Source organism: Manis javanica, chromosome 13 (assembly GCF_040802235.1).
Source record: "Manis javanica isolate MJ-LG chromosome 13, MJ_LKY, whole genome shotgun sequence".
In the NCBI taxonomy this organism is placed as follows: Eukaryota; Metazoa; Chordata; class Mammalia; order Pholidota; family Manidae; genus Manis; species Manis javanica.
Window position 1 is genome coordinate 4,129,183 of NC_133168.1, and position 19,751 is coordinate 4,148,933.

The 19,751-nt window shown below is 48.1% G+C and overlaps 1 protein-coding gene and 1 long non-coding RNA gene across 3 annotated transcripts in view; one reads left to right on the plus strand and one right to left on the minus strand.

Moving 5' to 3' along the window:
- PREP (prolyl endopeptidase) overlaps positions 1 to 19,751 on the plus strand; it is a 103,223-nt gene that overhangs the window by 67,954 nt on the left and 15,518 nt on the right. The window lies entirely within an intron of this gene.
- Positions 2,401 to 19,751, minus strand: part of LOC118971315 (uncharacterized) — a 114,277-nt gene continuing 96,926 nt past the window's right edge. Inside the window, exons 5-6 of one of the 2 annotated variants that reach the window (XR_005059709.2) lie at positions 5,205 to 5,341; positions 2,401 to 2,514 (exon numbers count right to left, since the gene is read on the minus strand). This is a non-coding gene — a long non-coding RNA (uncharacterized lncRNA). Of the gene's footprint in view, positions 2,515 to 3,991; positions 4,108 to 5,204; positions 5,342 to 19,751 lie in introns of those variants that run through there. The other variant, XR_005059708.2, reaches the window with a different exon arrangement.

The window sequence follows — 19,751 nt, forward strand, 5'->3', positions numbered from 1 at the left end:
GGACTGGGAAGTGGACACATACAGGCCTGAAAGTCAGCCACCCCAAGGATGTTCTGTCCTGATTGAGGGGAGAAGGCTGTGGTCAGAGGCTGTCCTGGCTGGAGATCTTCACTGTAGAGGTGGAAATTCAGCAAGTCCTTGAGGGTCAGGCACTTTGATCATTCCCAGCTCCCCACCAAGACCCCTGAACGATTTTGCCAGCACCCTTCCATCCGAAACGGCCGCTGCCTTTTCTTGGCAGTGTAATCCCATAACTTCTCAGCAAACCCAGGCAGGAGGGAATCACGCCCTCGGCGTCCTGTGCAGCAGGGTTACCGCTGGTGGATGTCCCTTGCAGATGGAGCACTGTTCGCACTGCGGTCGAGCGTGGCACGACAAAACAGGGCGCTTTAGCAAAAAGGCACTGTTTAGTTTCTTGACATCTCATTTTTGTTCAGCCAGCTGAGAGGTCGGCTCTTCTTCTCTCAAAAGGAAATTTATAGACCCGAAAAAGAACAGTGAACGAATGTACTGTGAATAGACTGAACAATTTCCACATTTTATAAAAGACAGTAAACTGGAAGGAAGATCCAATTTTAGGGGGTGAAAGCAAGCTTTAATCGATAGAGTACAAAAATGGTAAGAATTATAAATATTTAATACAGATTTCATTACCTTGATTCTTGCTCTCTTGTTAGGAATTTTATTTTTCTGATGTTTACCTACAGTAATGCACCAGGAACATCCCTGGGGTGGTTTGCTGTATAACTGAACAGAAGTGTTAAAATCAGGTGATTCTTTGAGTTTACCAGGATGCCTTAGAGTGGAAGGGGTGGGAATTTTTTTCTTTAATTGTGTGTATTTTTCTAACCTGGGTGACAGGTAACTCATTTCTGGTTGCTAGCGTACAAGTTCTGCCATTCAGAGCACGTGGCTCTGGGAACACTCGTTAGCGTTTTAATACTCCTAACTTCCGTGCTGAGCACGCGGCACGTGCCAGTTTTGAATATTGACCCGTCGATCATCTGGTTGAGTGACAGCTCACCTAATGATACTGTTTTTCGATCACACTGTGTTCTCACAGTTAGGTATAGGCCAGGCATCTTCAGAACATGTTAGCAAAGGGAGGAGTGTTTTCAAAAAGAACTTCTGAAGGGGTCATGCTCACCCATGAGGAAGAAACTGCTTGAAATCGAATCCGTCAGTTGTCTTGATGATTTATTGCCTAAGCGTTCATGTTATTTTTGATATTATGCTTCACGGTGACAGAATCCTACCCTTCTTTAGAATTCTCTTTGTCATGTAGATATTCTAGGTTGAAGGCGTACTGTTCAAAGGGCCTTTATGTCTCTTTCTCCTTTAGATTCAGCTGTGTTAAAATAACTTGACTGTAAAAGATGGTGAGAAAGAGTCTTTGTTTTTTTGCTATCTTATAATGGAGAAACAAGCTCTGGGACCCAAGTGTGTACTTACAGCTGCGTCCATACTGCTGTAAATAAATCCTCTCCCATGCTGTAAAAAAGGACATTACTTTGCAGCAACCTGAGAATATGCAACACAAGTCCAGTAAAAATCCCAAGGTGCCCTTGAGAGTTGAACAAGCAGCCCCATGGGTTGGCTCTGCTGGAGGACGGGTTCCGGCATCACCGGCATTTGCTCAGCTTACGTTGCCGAAGTGTCAATGAGGTAAAGAGGTGTTGCTTTGATTTGAAGGCTTAAATTCACTTCCAGAAGGCCGACTAGGCTTCTCATTCTTCAGCGCTGCTGTGTTATAGGTTATAACTGTCAGGCCAGGCTGCACACACACTCATCTCCCCAGGTGACAGCTGTAGCCCTGGAGGCTTGTTCGACCTTAGTATGTGCAAGAGTTAATATTTCCGGTATCTACAGCGAGTACTGGGTTTTCTCTTACATTAAATAAAGCCACTTACATAGGTTCCAATTTGTGCACATTGTTCTGGGACGTGGCTTTTGAGATCCTTGGAAGTTGCAGGTTGCTGAACGTTGCTGCTGTTGAGGCGGGTAGATTTCAGGTTACCCACAGCTAACAACCAGCTCTAGCCCCTTGCTGGAAAATTCTTCATGGAAAAGAATATTATACATCATTGTCCCATAAGAACAAGAGAATTGCTCACTCTACTAGAACTGAAGCAGTTAACAGTATCATCTGTGATTAGTAAGTGTGCTAATGGTATTTGTCTTTTGCCACTTGAATAATTATTTCTGTTTTTAATAATGAATCTCAATCGTAGGAATCTCAGGATTAGATTCAGCTGTGGGCAACAGGAAACAATCAAAATAGCCATGGCTTAAAGAAGAGAGATGTTTATTTCTGTCTCGCATAGAAGCAGCGCAGGGGGGGCAGTCCAGGGCCCCCTTGACGTCCCAGGTCCCAGACGTAAGGAACCCAAGCACCTCCTGCCCCGGCGGCTTCATCACTCCCGGCTTCTGCTCCCAGCGCCTCCTCGTGGTCCTGGAAGGCTTCTGGAGTTCCCGCAGTGTTATATCCGCTTCCCAGCCAGCGGGAGAGCAGCCCTGGGGGGGCAGGGGGAAGAGGCGGGGAAGGTGCCTGCCAGCAGCTCAGAGGATGTTGGCTGGAAGGTGACGCACATATGTCCGTTTTCATCTTATTGGCAGTCATGTCGTCACGTGGCCACAACTAGGGCCCTGAGGTATAGAGCTGCAGTTTTACTCCCAGCCAAAAAAAATGTGCCCAGCTAAAAACTGGGGACTTATTATCTAGGAAACCGGGTGAATAGATACTGGGGGATAAATGGCAATGAGCCGCAGGAGGCAAAACAGACCTTCAGCAAAAATAAGTTGGTGTGGATCCTGAGACTGAGGAACACGCGCCACCTGGAAACTGGGTGCGCATCTCAGGTTGGAAAAAATGAAGACTTCGAAGAAGTTAAATATTCAAATATTACAATTGTGGAGCAGAAATCACACACTAACAGGAGAGAAGCACCTTTTTTTTTTAAGGTATCACTGATAGACACTTTTATGAAGGTTTCACATGAAAAACATTGTGGTTACTACATTCACCCATATTATCAAGTCCCCCCCACATGCCCCATTGCAGGCACTGTCCTGATATCAGCGTAAGATGCCACAGAGTCACTACTTGTCTTCTCTGTGCTACATTGTGGAGAAGCACCTTTTAAAGAGGCTCTTCTCCCATGAAGAAAGACACTTAATATTGCTTCTAGAACACATACGTGTATATGTTATTCTGATTGAATATATGTTAAGGTATACGTAGTTGAGCCCTCCCATTTTTAAATTGAGGAAACTAAGAACTAATGTATGTGTTTTAACAAAGGTCACAATAAGTGACAGACAAGACTAGCATGCAGGGCTCCAGAGCTAATAATCCCGCACATTTTGTCACTGGCCTGAGTTACCTGTACTCCGTATGGCTCAGTCGCTGTCATTTCTACCTCTAAAATAAGCTAGACCTAAAAGGCCTCTAACCCCCTAAGCTCCCTTACCTCTGAAAGTATATTTTACATCATGTATCTAGTGAGTACTGTTAAGACTCTTATGGAATCTGTCAGACAAAAAAAAATACTGCCTGTGAAAGGGAAGACAATAAGAGCACCTAAGTTCATTTTTTAATGATTTATAAAAATTATGACTTATTTTGGTGTTACATCTAGTCTCCTTATTACACATTCATGAGCTTCTTATTGCCTATCCATATACTTATATCATGTATATTACGCACACACATATACATTCATTTATATCTTAATCTGAGGAGTTTTATTTAAGGCTTAAATGTTGGTCACCATGTGGCAGCTTGGAACTACATTTGAAGTATGTTCAGAAGCGAAATAAACTTAAGTATTTGTGTTTTTAGCTCTTGCCATCTTATGTCTGCTGGGTTTCCCCAAGATCTTTCTCAGGGGTTGGCAGTAATGCCAATAATGGCATCAGGTTGCTTCTAACTCGAATTCAGAAGAGGATTCACAGATTTATTTTGGAAGCAGTAACCCAAGATATTTGCTTCTTGTAAAGTAAACTTGGGTAGCCGCTTCTGTGTCCAAAGTAGGTGACCTTTTTGGCTGCTTTTTCCTAGAGGAGGCCACACATTCCAGCGTCTGTCCTCGTGTTTCCACCTTCTTACTAGAAGTTAGACAAAGACTTAATAGAAGAGGGGGGCGACTAGAAACAGGAATCCTATCATTTTTTAGATTTTCTCTGCGTGGAGAAGGCTCAGCAGGAGAAAGTTGGGGCTGACCTTTCTCCTCTTTTCCGTGATAGTATCACTCCTAAGCCCAGGGCCCATCTTTTCTAGGTGGCCAACTAGACAAGTGTTTGCTGGCTGCCTGCTCTACTCTGTCTTTTAGGGCAAAAGGAAGCTGGAGCGCGTAGGAGCTTAGCGCGGGCATTCTACCTGCTATGCGGTTTCTTCCCTCCCCCGCCCTCGGCCTGGAGTTATAAGGATGGTCAATGGATGGTGAATTGAGTAAAAATAGACCCAGCCGTGCAGACATTCCGTTATCTCCTTGAAGGAAAAACCATTCTGAGCCTAACTTCATTGGCCTGTCCGGAAGGGAGGGAAGATTGTCCATTTCCATAAGTATAATCTTTTGATTTGGATCCTGACCCGATCATTCTCTCTCCACTCCCAGTGCTGACGGAAGGTAAGAGGTAGATTAGAAATGTCATAACAGGGATGACATGATGGGAGCACAGTGGGACATGGAAGGCATTGTGAGGGGTTGTCTGTGTCGAGTGGGAGCCCCTCTACCCACCTCTCTGTGTTCTTCAGCCCTGCAAAGGTGCCGCCTCCCTGCCCCGAGGCCCCAACTGCGCTCACCTCCCTGACCCAGCCCTTGACCCCTGCCCCTCCTCCCTCCGCTCTCTGGCCTGGTTCTACTCATTTTCTTTACTCCATTTTGTGAAATTCTACACATTTCTCAGTGTTCAGCCTAGTCCCAGCTCCTCGGGAGAAGCTTCTCTCATTTCTGCCCTTGGGAACTCAATCTAAAGCAAGAAAAGAGGGAAAAGGGTATATTCCTCTGCTGCTTGAACACAGCACGGACGTGTGTACACAGCACGGCAGCCCCACGCCATGTCCTCTGGGCACCATCTCCCTGCTTCAGAGAAGACCCGCCCTCTGAGGTCAGCACTTTCATAAGTAATTTTCTAGATGAAGGGCCCGCAGTGTAGGGAGCTGGCTGGTTTGTCCCTGTCACAGTGGTATAACTGGCACTTACGCCCTGGTCTCCAACTCTGTGGTGTCCCCAGCATGGTGTGGTGCCACTGGCCCTGAGAAGCAGAGCTGCCCTCTCTGGTCAGGCTGTCACAGTTCAACAGTTGAGCCGCCCTGATGTGGGTAGTTCTGGGACTTCATCTAGAAATGGATAAAAAAAACATTGTGGTTTTATTGAGACCTTAGAGAAAACTTCATTGTTTACCTTGGTTAATGTCCCAAAAGAAATAAAGTTAAATCTTCTACTCAGGCTGTATTGATGACTGCAGTCCATATTCTTATGCATTTACAATCTGCTTATTGGTTCTGTTAAGTTAAGTAATAGATGAAGCTTTATGTCCTGCCTGCATCCGGGTGTGTTCATTTGTATGCACATGCAGGTACATGGGTAGAAAAAATATCAGTATGCATGCAAACATGTTTGTAAAGAAGGATATGCTCTTGGGTCCCAATTAAAGTAGTAGGCGATTCTGAAACTGAAGCTCAACCAGAAAGCCACTTAGCGTGCAAGGAGAAATTGTTATATATGTGCCACCTACATCCATGTTTTGCATAGGATGTATCTAGTTCCGTGCCAGACTTTAATGTGCACAGAGCTGATTTAAATATTTAAGGAAGACAAGAGAAAAATATAAATACTCTAACCTCAGGCTGGTGAGTTGCTTGAGAATCTGCAGATTTGACTGTCAGAAGCTCTGACTTGAAACCATTGCTCAGAATCTTCCGAGATAAAGGACAGAGGAATGGGGTGGGGTGTTCTGGAACCACCTGTGCTCACCCATCAAGACCTCACACCTCTTTCCAGTCCCCATAGGCCTGCCAGTGGGTCTCTGCCTCGCCTGCCACCAGAGGTGGCCGTCAGCACTGCTGGGTGGGTTCCGGATGGGGAAGAAGCGCCGTCCTTCAGCCAGTCTGCCTTTGTTAGGAATCCACTCCGTACCAAGCGTTGTGCTAAACACTAGGAAGGCCGCAGTGACCTGGAGACACCTGGCCTTCCTTCACCCGATGCGAAGAACGGGCAAAGGGCAAGTGGACAGAGGAGAAAGGTGAGCTGTGCAGCTCAGGGGAAGGGCTGGGAATGGAATAAACGAGGACAGTAGCCAGTGAACGGTGCGGCCCGGTGTGAGTTGCGTCGCCAAGGAAAGTGGCCTTGAGATTTCCTGTAAGTGGAAACAGCGGCTGAGAGGGAAGTCCCTGGAAAGTGGGAAGAACAGTCTCGAATGTTGGAGCAAAGGCCCAAAGGACCGAGCCCCTGGCCTCAGAGACGGTCTGCGAGAAGGCCGGGCTGTGGGGAGCCAGGAACAAACGGGTCTCAAGGGAGTGGGGGAGGCCTCATGGCCATGTTAGGGGTTTGTTAGGGATCCCAGGTGTGGTGGGGGTCTCCGGGTGTTCCTGGAAAGGAACGTTTTCTGATTTAAGACACCACCTTCTGTTTTGTGGGGAACGGATGGAAGGGGTGGATGTGGTGCAGAGAGAGTGGACAGACGTCCATAGCAGCAGACCAGGTGAGAGGGCGGGGGGCTGGACTGAGGCGGAGGCAGTGGGCACGGGGAGGAGCGGGTTTGGGAGGCAGACTCAATGGGACGCACCGAGCGACCCCCGTGGAGGGGAGACGGGCACGTCGCGGTGGCCGAGCCCTCGGGTCTGAGCGGTTGGCACCAGGCTTTGGGTGTTGGCCGCGGGGCAGGGAGGTCGGATTGGGGAGTTACAGTGTTTGGGGGCACGTCAGGTTTGTGGGGCGTGTTAAATTAGCAGCCGGATGACGATGTTAAGTGTGGAGCTGGATATCTGAGTCTTGTGCTCACAGGAGGGATCTGAGTGGAGTCACCCGCACACGTGTGTCACTTAAATCCAGGGGCGAGGGCAGAATCCCAAGCGGCGGGCATGTAAAGAGTGAGGAAGGTTCAGGACCGAGGCCCGGGGAGCCCCGGGGTCAACAGGAGCCCGAGGGCCGGAGGTGCGCAGCCCCGGGGACGCGGTGCCCCTGGACACCAAGGACGGGGCGACAGAAGGAGCGGGAGGCGGCGGCGCAGGGGGCCTGGCTGCTGAGTGCGGGAGGGAGGAGGGCGCGCGGGCGCTGCAGACAAGAACACTGGGTGCACGGAGGGGCAGGCCGCGGCCTGCGCGGGGTGCCATGGGGGGCAGATCGCGGCCTGAACGGGGTGCCATGGGGGGCACAGGGGGGCAGACCGCGGCCTGAGCAAGGTGCTGTGGGCGGCACGGAGGAGGCGGGCGCGAGGGAGGGACTCGCATTATTGTCCTCCTTACAGCAGCCTGGTATTAATGCTGGCAACTGGAAAATCTTACACTTTAAAACTTAAAAAAAAAAAATTTAAGGCAAAACGATCCTTGACAGGCCGACTGCACACCTCTGGACTTCTCACCGCTGTGGTTTCTCTCTGCCTCCTTCTCCAGATTACTTTGCAAATTGGTCATTTTCCTCCCATAGAAGAACTTGTACAGCCGTGCTAAGAAAACAAGTCAATCAAAAAAAGCCAAATTTTAATCTCAGGAAACGTTGCACAGCTGGAGCCCTCCTGAGCTCTGGTGCCTGTAAGGTCAGGATCGGGTGTGAGAGGTGAGGGAAATGGAGAACCGTGTGTGCACAGGTGTAGTTGCACGGAGTGTGCGAGCTGGCAGTCAAGGGCACGACTCCCTGGTGGTGGAGAACCCGGGTGACCCCAGTGTGTTGGCGGGCTGGTCCCGGGAGGAGGGGGGCCGGCAGAGGAGCTGAGTTCCTTGAGAAGCTGGGGGGATCCGCGCCTGGGAGGAGGGACGTCTCCGTTCTGCTGGGACTGGGAAAGCACACGCCTGCGAGCCCCAGAAATGCAACTCCAAGGACCAGCCCCTTGCTTTCCCTGTGAGACCTCTTAGGCCCTGAATTCTCCGTCTTCTTACCTTTTGGGGGTTTTTTTGAAAAAATTTTTGAGTTTTGAGTGAAAATCAGAAAGTAGTTTTGAAATTTCAAAATATGTACTTTCTTTTTGTTAAATACTCAGGATAGGAGTGGGAAGACCCTCAAATCCTGAGCATTAGCATCTTCTCCTTATGAATGGGTTCCTTCCTGGCTGCCAGTTGAAATAGGCTGGGCCGTTGCAGCTAAGAAGCACCTCCAAACGTCAGGGGCTTGCGTCAGAAAGGTTCCCTGTCTCCTTCTCACAGTCCGGACGTCAGCCCGGGTTCCCTGCCCACCCTGCAGGGGCCGTCCTCCGTGCTGTGCAAGGAGGGAATGGCACAGCTGGCACTCACCCTGCCCATCCCACCTGCCCCTCCCAGAGAAGGCAGCGGAGGCTCGGCGGAGTTTGTGTCCTGAGCACACCGTCAAGCATTGTCTGCACCCTGCTTGACCCGGTGGAAGCCTACACAGCAGGCCAGCTGAGCTGCGTCGCCTGAGTTGCTGATACCTGCAGGTTGATCTGTGCAGCCCCATCTTACAGGCCTGCCTCCTACAGGGTTGTTTGGGGTTCTGCCCTTAGCTCTTGGGCCTCCCTTACTGCTCTGTGGACTCCTTTGGATTCAGGACCTTGGACTGGGCCCCCTGGTCCTCAGATGCCTACCATGTGAGGCGGGCAGGGAGGGGAGAGGCAGGGAGCAGCTCAGGGGCTTGCTGGCCACCAGTGGCCTCTGGGCTACATCACGGTGCAGCCAGGCACTGGCCCTGTCTTCCTTCTCCCTACCCCTTCCATCCACTCCAGCACCTCCTTGCCACACCCCCTTCAGGTCACCTGCTGCCCCCCCCGACCCCACCCTCTGAGCAGAGCCCTTACCCCAGAGCTGCAGGCTGGCCCAGGCTCCCGGCTGACGGCAGGCTCCAGGTGTGGTGCCCTCTACCCCATTGCCACCAACGGGGTACTCTTTCATCAGTGGAAAAATGTACGGGTAATCCAGCCAAACCCTCTCCTTGGGGTGACCTCTGGAAATCTCAGCCTTCATAAACCTGCTGCCCCCACAGTAGGGAGCCTCTGGTGATGTCAGTTTGGGTGAGTGATTCGTGTTATTCGTGATACATTAGGGGTGAGACATCCTGGCTGGGGTCAGTGTGAGCAGGCAGGCAAACAGTTCTGAGGTCAGTGGTCAGAAGCAAGTGGCTATTTGCTAATGTTTCACAGGATAATGTGGCTTCTTAATAAGCAGCATGTCCCTTAGGATTCTATTTGTCTGCTAGTCTGGCCAGCCGTAATCCCCCAGGCCCCCACTGTCAGTCCGCTCAGCGGCGGTCCCGCCTGCCTCCTGGTTAGCTGCAAGGTGCACGCTCACTGCCCCAGCACCCCCGGCCCCCCCGCTTTCCTCCTCTGCCTGGAATGCTCACCCACTCCTGACCGCTCCTTCCCTTACTTCCACTGTACCAACCAGAGGCCCTCCCCTTTCCATCCTGTGTAAGGTAGCATCCCTTGCCCACCCCTTCCTAGGGCTCAGCTTTATTGTTTCCTTTTGTTTCCTATTGTTACACTTACTACCAGCTGACAGATTTTCATTTGTCTATGCTCCTCTGCTCTCCCTTCTCCCTTTACAAGTGGTTTGGCCACTGCTGTGTCCCCAGAGCACAGAGCAGACACACAGACACTTGACGAATGAATGAGCGAGGCCATGATAGATGATGCACTCTGAAATATCTAGCTGTCACTGCCAGAAACCTATAAAAATGGAACGTTTCCTTTCTGCAAAAGTCTGTCGGACCATCTCCCTCTCCTCTCTTACAGTAATTGCTTCTTTCCTTTCAAAACCAACAGAAAATGGATGTTTACTACCATTTGTATTCCTGTGGAATTTTTTACGTGATCTCATCTTTAAGAGTATTTGGGTCATGGTCTGTGACCACAACAGGGACTAATACTGCTCTTTGCTTTTAGAGCATCCGGGTTCATTTCTCTTTATGTTTTCCTAGCACGTATTTTGGTGGTGATGTTGCCTGCTTACAAATGTTTGGGAATCTCTTCGACAAGCTGAGCAATAAGGAAAACAATTCTACTAACGTGGAAATCCAATTGACCCATTCTTTATGTGTTTTGAGAGTTTGTGATTATTACTCTGGCTTTTTTTAATTACTTTTTTCAGCCTTTGGAAGTTTAATTTCTCCCTTTGGCTTTTAGGTTTTCTAACATGTTTTCTAAAGCAGCCCCTTACTTCATGCATTCAATTTCCCTTTCCTTCTTCACATCTTAATATGTGTATTGATTTGTATGTATGGTTCTTGTCTTTTTCATTGTGTATATTTCTTGTAATGTCTTTCCATGCTAAGTGAGGTCCCACGCATCCCTGCGCCTCACAGAAAAAAGCCAAAAGATGCGTGAGCCAGTGATAATTATATTGCGTGATGCTAATTTAAATAAAATAGAATTTTCAAGTGAGAAGATTGCTTAAGTAAGTAAAAATAATTATTTCACAAAAAAACATTAAGCTACTGCCTTGTGTACGGCAGTGCTGGGGACACAGGCAGGATACAGTTTACTAGGGGAAATGGGGGTATAATCGATCATTTTTAGCAGTTTGGTGGTAGGAGAGATTCTTTGAGAGTGGATAGCAGGTCCTGTGGGCACCCAGAGGAGGAGCAGCCTCTAAGACTGCTCCTTGGCAGACGGGGAGGAGGGCACTGCACTGGCAGGGAGTGAGGCCAAACCCCCTGAGGGTTTCGTTTGCACCCAAACAGGGTGAGAGTTTTATTCCCCATACAATGGGGGGCCCTTAAAAGGACCTGTGCCGTATGCACATGGGGCATCTACCAGGTGCTCTGCCAGAGAATTAGGGCCGGGAGTCAGGGAGAGGCCTGCGGGCTGGTGGTGGCAGTCGATGGACCCGTGGGCACAGCTTGAGAGCCCCAACGTGTGTGTACAGGGGGAGGGGAGTGCTAACACAAGGGAACATGGATGTTTAAGGCCAGTGAGGGAGGCAGGGGCAGGTGCCAGAACAGGAGAGGGTTCAAGGAGGATGGCGTGGCCTTACAGAGATGTCACAGGGATGCAGGTTGGGCAGTGCTGGGACTGGCCATGAGCCCTTGACGGTGAGAGCAGCCGTCGGACATCAGGGAGCAATGCACTGAAGAGTACTTGGCTGGAGCCAGGGAGCCCAGCTGCCTGTAGGGGACCCAGGGGTCTCCTTGCGGCCCTGGGCTTTCTGTGTTAATTACTAAGTAATTGAAATATTACGTGGAATTCACTAAATGAAAGTCTTTGTACTAAGGCTTTTTCTGCACACACCCCTGGTGCCTCGTAATGGTTAAATGTTCCCGTCCACCGTCCTGAATGGCGTCTGTCTTCAGAACAGCGCCGTGCTCTTTCCTAGATCTGCCATGAACAGGATTCAATGATTCATCGTAAGCTTTCATTTTTCTTAGACTGATTTTTCGCCACCTTAATGCTGCCTTGATTACTTGACAAAAACGGGTATGTTGTGTAATCAATAGTATACTATTTCCACATTTAAGACATTTAAAAATGAATAGGCAAGGTCCTGATAGTGCCAGGGTAAACCAGGTGGTGGGAGGCATTCCATAGCCATCAAAAGAAAATTACGTGCAGTTTCATTGATACCATTTTCGCTACTGTTACTCTACTGAACAAAAATAGGAAACATTTCCCAGCCAAGTTTAGGGTGTAAATCAAGGAAGAATTCGTGCTCGCGCTTCACAGCAGGATTTCTGAATTTTGTGGTGTGTCCTCATTTTTTTCCCCCTTCCTTTCTCCAGCTCCTGGGGAGTTGCCTCCCAGGAGCTATTGGTGATGCCCCATTGAGCCCCCACTTCTGTCTCTCCTAATTGACCTCCTCTTTGCTGCCTGCCTTCCTCAGCTTGAGTCCACTTCTGGCCCACATTTCCCTGGGGGCAGATGGTGAACTGCACTGTAGTGCCCAGGAACTCCTCTAAGCGACCCGAAACTGTCTCTGGTGGGTTCCTTCCTCGCCTCTCACTCTCGTTGGGGGCCTGTTTTGGTGATTGGCATTTGTGTTGTCTGGGAGTCTCCAGGTAGAAGTGGATCCACCTGACAGCATTGGAGCCACCCAAGGGAAACTCACATAAATGTCTCTGTGCCAGAGAATTTTACCTCCAGCTTTGCCTTTCTGTACCCTAGTCCTTCATTTTCTTCAGTAAAATGGTCTTGTGTGCATTTCCTTCTCACAGCATTTCATCGTATCTCAGTTTCCCCCTGCAGGTACTAGAGGGACAAGGTAATGGGGTGGCAGTGCCCCTGCTGGGTCTGGGGCTTTGGTCGTTGCTGTCCTCAGTTCAGAGCCACCCGGCTAAGCGTGCTTCTCTCCCACCCCAGCGGGAGCTCCTTGATGGCACCGACTCTGCTCTCTGCCTCCCTCACAACTGTCTCTCTTTTATCATTCACCCTTCTGAGGAGCGCGCAACTACGAGCTGCAGATTTTCAGCTGCACGGTGATTCTGCTCTGTTGCTGAGCATGCTGCCTAGAGTCTGTCTTTTCAACATTTGGGTAGTAATTTTATCTTCCTAATGCCCTATAATAAATAAGTGGCCTGCTGCAGCTGAGTTAATGAGGATTTGAAATGGATTTCAAGCGTTCTTTGCCGGATGTTTATGACACAGGTGCAATACCATGCAGGAAATTTCCATAACTGCACAGTCGCAGAGCCCTAAAGCTCACCCGCCATGGCATTGCTAATAAATTAATAGATTAACAGCAACACATAAAGAAAATGTCAGATGTTAAATATTTTTCATTAGGCATAAGTTGGAAATCTGCAACTTTCGACATGCTTGTAACAGGCTCTTAAGTGCCTCCACCAGAGTTAATTTGTATGTGATGAGTTTTCAGCTCACAAGCGTTTTGCTAGCAGACCCCAGACTGCCCTATCCGTAGACTTCTTTAAATGAACTGCCAGTTTGAGCATCGTTCACACTGTTACCCCACCTTTGTTTCCTAAGTGCCCAGTGTCTTCTGGGCCCTGTGCTAGGTACAGAGCCTGGCCTCAGAAGTGCACATGTGGGCATAAAAGCTGTGCCACCGAGGGACTAGGAGGGGCCCCTGGAGGTGGTGCCAGGGGATTTGCTGATCTCTTGTTTACGGGGCTAAGAGCATGGAGTCCTGGAGACTGGGCCCGGGTCCAAATCCTGACTCCATCACTTCCGAGATGTATGATCTGAATTAGCTCCTCCTCTGGGTCACAATGACCCCCTTAAAAAGCATAGACCTTATGTGTGAATTAAATGAAGGAAGGTTTACAAAGCCCTTAAACAATGGTGCTTGGCACATAAAAACTATATGTTTAAACCAATAGAAGTGTTTTAAATTTAAATAAGTTGCATGTATGTTGACCAAAATAAAGACTAAGGAAAAACTCTATTGTGACAAATATAGAAACTAACTGGCCAGCATTTTAATATTTGTTTTTAAATGTATGGAAACGTTAGCTGACAGCTTATGTGGGAATTTAGTATTCCTGGGTTCTGTCTCCAGAGCCCTTGGCTAACTTGTGTTTCTGGTGTTTAAATTCAGTCTTTTTGACATTTTCAGGTAAGGAAGGACTTTCTAACAATTAGAGGGGCTCCAAAATGAAATGGATCGCTGTGCATGCTGCTGCACCTGCTTTTCTCATTCCTAGAAATAGCCAAGCAGAGGCTGAACCTGCCTGAGATTTAGCTTCAGTGATGCCTGCATTGGGTAGGTGTGGAGGGGTTCAAACAAGTGACTTCCTAAGGGCCAGTGGCTTCTGTGTGACTCAGTGCTGCTGTAAAGGCATGTGACATTGGGAGTGGGCATCTGGAGATCTGAACTGGCAGTACAGTGGAGAGGACAGTGGAAGCTGGGAAGGATTCACAAAGGTTGGAGACAGAGTGGAGAATTTTCATTGCTGTCCTCAAACAGGACCTGATTGAAAGCAGAAGTCCTGTTAGAAGACAAGGTCACGGTGCAGACAGGCAGGGTGAGGTACTGTTCGAGAGGCATGCAAGATGACTTTGGGCCTCTGGAATGGAGAAAGCTGGTATGGGTATGTGGGGGATCAGAAAGAGCGTGCTTAATATGCAGTCCTAACTCATTTAGCCATTCAGAAAATGTTCATTGAATGCAAACAGCTCAGAGTTCATAACCTCTGATGGTGGATTCGTCATGCAGTTTTCATGAGGAGGAAAACAAACACGCGTGCACTCCACGTACAGCCCAGATCCCGCTGCAGTGAGCCTGAGCACGGGCACTTCATGCATGCTGCCAGAGCACCCCGAGGAGCAGTGCCCTCCTGCAAAAGCAAAGGCTGCTTCCTCTGAACCCCTGCATGTAGCAGGTCCTTCAATGTTATGAAAATGTCTGATGCTGTGTGTGCGTGACTGCAATGAGATCAGAACAGTGAAACCAGAGCTTTTATATTCTGCAGCCATCAAGCCCCAAATGTCTTCTACCTTAAAATGCCTGAATACCTCTGAACTCTAAATAAGCGCATCAGAGTGCCGTGATCCAGCTGTGCCTGCACCACTCAGGAGCTGTGTTCAGAGCCTTCCACTTCCTATTTCTCTTCTTGCTCCACAGTCTGAGACTGGGCACAGGCTTAGTATTCCAGAGAGCAAATGATTGGGCCTTTGAGAGCTGAGGCATTTCTGCAGCGACTATCAGTATAGCACGTAGTGCACTGCTGGTGCTCAAGTAAAATAACAAAAATTGAAATAGATTTTTAAAGAGACTGACTTTGCTGTTAGCAAGGTTCCCCGTGGGAGTTTTTAAATCTCCAGTGTTGCAAAAATGTCCAGCCATCCTTTGAAAAACAAACTAGAACGATCTGGAATAGAAATTTCCCTTTTGGTTTTCTGCCCAAAGGTGACTCTTAATCTCCTCCCCACTCCTCCAGATTTAAATGCCTGGGAAATAAATACAGCCTTCTAATCCCAGGCTAACAGTTTTTAACCTAAGCACCACACAGACATGTGCAGTCCCTTCTCAAAGTCCTAGGAAGTTCTGTGTATCTTGTTTTACAAGATAATGGGCGCACGAGGGTTGCCTTCTGCCCTGTTCTCTGGGTAACGGAATGAATGTCTGTTCCCTGTTTGCACTGACCATGGAATTTCTGACCAGCTCTGCTCCTTGTCAGATGTATTTGCCACCCATAGCACAGGCCACACAAGTGGCCTCTCTCAACTCTGATAAAAAGGGAAGCTCAACACCCTTTTATGAACATTCTCCTCTAAACCTGTCAGGCTCTAAAATTAGGCAGCAGTTGCTATCACCAGCCATTCTTCTGCCTGAAGGGCTTGCCTTTTGCCATCTATCTTCCCCTCTGCTGCAGGAGCACGCCCATCTCTCACGATCCTGTGAGTCCTGGCATGGCCTCCGCTAGCACCCAAGCTGCACCGGGCAGGGCAAATATGGGGCTGAGGGTTGTTTATTCTGGGATCTTAAATGGTTGCTTGTGCATCGATGTCTTAGCAAAAAGGATTTTGTTACGAAATGTATTCATCTCAAGAAAATCCTTTCAGCAGGACTGGTTCATCTTTTCATGACTGATGTCACTCTCTTGAGGGACAAGAATGTTCCTTGGATTTGTCGTCTTCTTGTTCCTCTTTTTTTTTTTAAAGGAAGATGTTTTTATTTCCTTTATTTGAAACCAAAGTCACGTTCAGACAGCCGGATGTGTGTTCAGTGACCACCGTCTGTGCTAACGCGCGCCTCCTGAGTACCATCCCCTTACATTTGGGGTCCTGCCTCTGGGAAGTCACGCCTAACAACAGGGATGGTCATTCCTGACATTTTTGACTGCGTACTTTATATAAGTTAAGCCTTCTCTCTCTTTTCCTCATTAGTTTGTAAGTGAAGGAATTCAGATCAACAGTCTGTGAGCTCTTGTTATTCATTCATTAGGATATGGTTTTAAATATGCAAAATTAGAAGCTGCTTTAAATTTAACTGATTACTTAGGAAGTTGGGATTGCTTTTTTTATGATCCTGGCATTTTTTTTTTTTTGTTTCATTTGTGAAGTAAATTGTATCTGTTAAGCCTTTAAAAAATATGATCGAAACTGGATAATTTTAGTAGAATGGCATGGAAGAATACAGTGGGATTTTTGTTTTAATTGTTCATCTTCCAGATGGTCACACTGGTGGCTGTTTAAACAAGCAGCATTTTGCCAAGCAGATTTATTTTGCTTAAAAATAAATTAATAAACCCTATATCTGGAACATGGCTTTTGACGTGCTTGAGTGAGTCTCCTTTTCAAGAGGGTATCAGAAATAGAAAAGCAAATAAAGCCAAGTATCTCTGGCAGAATGTTTATCTCCTGGACTCCCTAGAGATTAGTGATCATATTAAATCAATGCCAAAGGTTCTAACGTTTGCAAAATGTTGCATAATTACGCCCAGTAGACACAGTAATAGTTTGAAGTGAATTCCTGTGACAGAGCAGGAAGAACCCCAGTCAGGGCCTTCGGAGATCTTGGTGCTGTCTTATTCCCATGGATCTCTGGTTTTTCATTTGTGAAATAAGAGAGGGTGACACCCTAGATGAGGTCCCGGAGTGACAGTCCCTCCTTGTATCGGGAACATTTTACATCCCAGCGTCTGGGTTGATGCGCCCGATTCCCCAAGGCTGAGGCCCCAGCCGTCTCCGCCAGGGGGCACCGTCTCGGTGGCTGCTCACAGAATCCCCATCTCTGTCCTCCCCAGAGGCCGTGGTTCCTTCGTGCCTGGTGACCGATGTTCTTGGTTTTAGATGTGAAATAACATTGTTATGCTGCTGTGAGAGTCTCCAAAATGAACATGTAAATTCTAAAGGAGAGGGAAATGAAATTAAGGAAGGAAGCCTTCTTCATTCAGCGTTTGGTCCACCTTTGGCTCACTAAATGTTTAGAACAAACTGTAGCTTTAAATCACTGTTGTGATGTTTGTTTTTTATCTGCCGTTTCCCTGATGGTTTCATACCAAAACACACTAAAATGGGCCCTTGTATCAGGTCTCGTGGGGGCTTCCCGAGACAGCCTGTCTATCATAGATTCTTTGGCGGGGCTTGTCGTCTGTTAGGGTGAAAGGTGTGCTAGGGGTGGACCCTGCTGCTCGTGCTGGGGTCACAGGTTTCTTGATCTGGATCTATCGCACCACCTGATTGCTCAGCTGCTGATGGGGAGACGGGAGCCATTAGCCGTGGATGATGGACAGATTTTCTCTGTTACTCAAGTGGATGCCTCTCAGATCCCATGTGTGCACTTTGATTTCCTGTCCATGAAGGACCCCGTAAGAGCTTTGGCATTTTACAGGGCTGTGCCCACAGTGGACTCTCAAAAAGAAGGGGTATGTATTGTCAGCTCACTCTTACTTGGTTACAAGGATGAGAAAAAGAAAAGTAAGTCTTTTTACTTTTTAACTTGAACCTAAATGTTGTGGTAGCAGGAAAATATTGAATAGTGGGAAAGTGACACATGGATTTAAGCTTGGCAACTGTGTACTTAGCTAGCAGTGCTGGCTTTTGTATTTTGTGTGCGTGCATGTATGTATATTACATTATGATTTTTGTATGTTACTAATAATAGCTTAAGGTCTCCTGTTCCTCCCACACTCCACTTAAGCAAACAGGGGAAGGCAGGGAGGCCAGCGGTTCCGAGGCTACGGCAGCAGAGCCGTCTGAGCAACCTTGCCCGTACAGATGGGGCGGGAGAGGCCTGGCTGTGAGACCGGAGGCGGCCGAGTGATGCCTGGCGGTGGAGAGCCTTGGCACAAGGTGACGATTCTCAGAGTTGGCAGTCGGGTGGCTGAGAAGAGAGCAAAATAGGAGACCACTGCTGCGAGCCGAAGTAAGAGAGCCCTGCGGAGGAGCGTGCACACAGGTTGGCCGGAGATGGGCCACCCGCCCCGTGAGCTCACAGCCCCTCGGGGTCAAGGTGACCCGAGGGGCCACCGCATGCGGCGAGTGGTTTACTGGCACTCTCTGTGCAGGCTCAGGGAGAATATGCAGAGAGGAAAGAGAAGAGGGAGTATAGAAATTACAAACCAGCAGTATTTGGCAGGAGGAAGAAGAGCTAATGGGTCGATCAGGAAGGTTGAAAAATAATTACAGAAATAAAAGAAGAAAAAAAAACGCTCCATCCACCCAGGAAGCCAAAGGAGCAGATGCCAGGTAGGGAGGCGGAATCGGCCGGGGCCTGGGAGCGAACCACGGGGAAATGGCATTGCCGCACCGTGGGGGAAGCACAGCCTTCGGTAAGAGGCGTGGAGCAGCCCGTCGGCTGGGGAAAAGCAGCTGGATACCAGGCCCTATATAAGATGGATTAGAAAACTTTAAATATAAATGTAAAAGTGCAAAAAAAATAGACAAATATTTTTATGACTCAGGGTGAGATAGTGCGATCCATATATATGTAGTATCTCTGTTAAGAGACCACCAAAAAAAGTTAAGAAACGGTATAGATCGGGAGGAAATAAAAGCAAAACTCAAATGACAGAACAAAAGTTTAATGTCCTTGATGTAAGAAGGGTTTCTATAAACTAATCAGAAAAGTAGCACCCTAAAAGGCAGCAAAACTTTTGTTTTCTGATGAAAAGAAGTAAAGCAATAATGTTTGCTAATTTAAAAACTGAATCCTAAAGCAATAATAAGATGGTAATGTTTGCCTATTAAACTAGAAAAAAATTAAATCCATTTGCACATCCATGCCTATGAGAAGTAGACACTTAGGTAATCGTCATCACTGGGAGCTTAGGTTAATACCCCATTTTTAGAGAACTTTTGTCAGAATCTATTGAATTTTTCAGTGCACATGCACTTTGACCTAGCAATCTCACGTCTTAAGAATATATCCTACAGAAATCATAACATGAGTATATAAGATTTATCTAAAAGGGATGTATTCCTTCTATGTTAATAATAGAAAAACAAAGAATAGTGTCAATAACCATCAGTGAGCAAACGGTTAAATAAACTTGTGTGTATTCATAAAATGAAATGCTAGGCAGCCGTTTTTTCAATGAGGGAAATCGGGGTGTTAATGTGGAAGGAATTCTATGGTATCTTGTAAGTGAGGAGACATAAGCTGCCGCCCGATGTCAGCCCGATTCTGGCATCGCCGTACAGTGTAACCTGCGTGTGTGAATGTGTGTGAGTAGATGTGTCTCTCTAGGCTTATGACAAAGTTGGGAAGGGCGCACACCACCGGGTAGGGGTGGAGATGGTGGGGCAGGAGACAGGTGCCCTTTGGAAGACTGGTAGTGGAGACAGAGGGACTGGGGAGGTGTGAGCCGTGGGTGCGGCCACTGCAGCTATGTTCCATCAAGAAGAAGAGGGAAGTGGGGATTCAGTGTCAGGGGCAGGCATCAGTTCAAAAGCGTTTTGTTTTGTTTTGCTCTGTGGGGTAGGAGAAATTTGAGTGTGTTTGTATGCAAACAGGAGAGGGGGAAAATACAAAAAGCTGTGGTTCACGGGAAGGGTGTGGGAGCCGCAGCCTTGGGAAGGGCTGCCGGGAGGCTGAGCGATGACCCTTCTTTCCCTGGGACTGGAGGGGGTGCGTGGTGTCGGCAGGAGGTTCTCAGTGACTCCCCGTGCGAGGGCTCTATGAGGATAGGCAGGGTCAGATACAGGGGAGGGGATGCAAATGGATGGTATGGGGAATGGCAGCAAGTGGA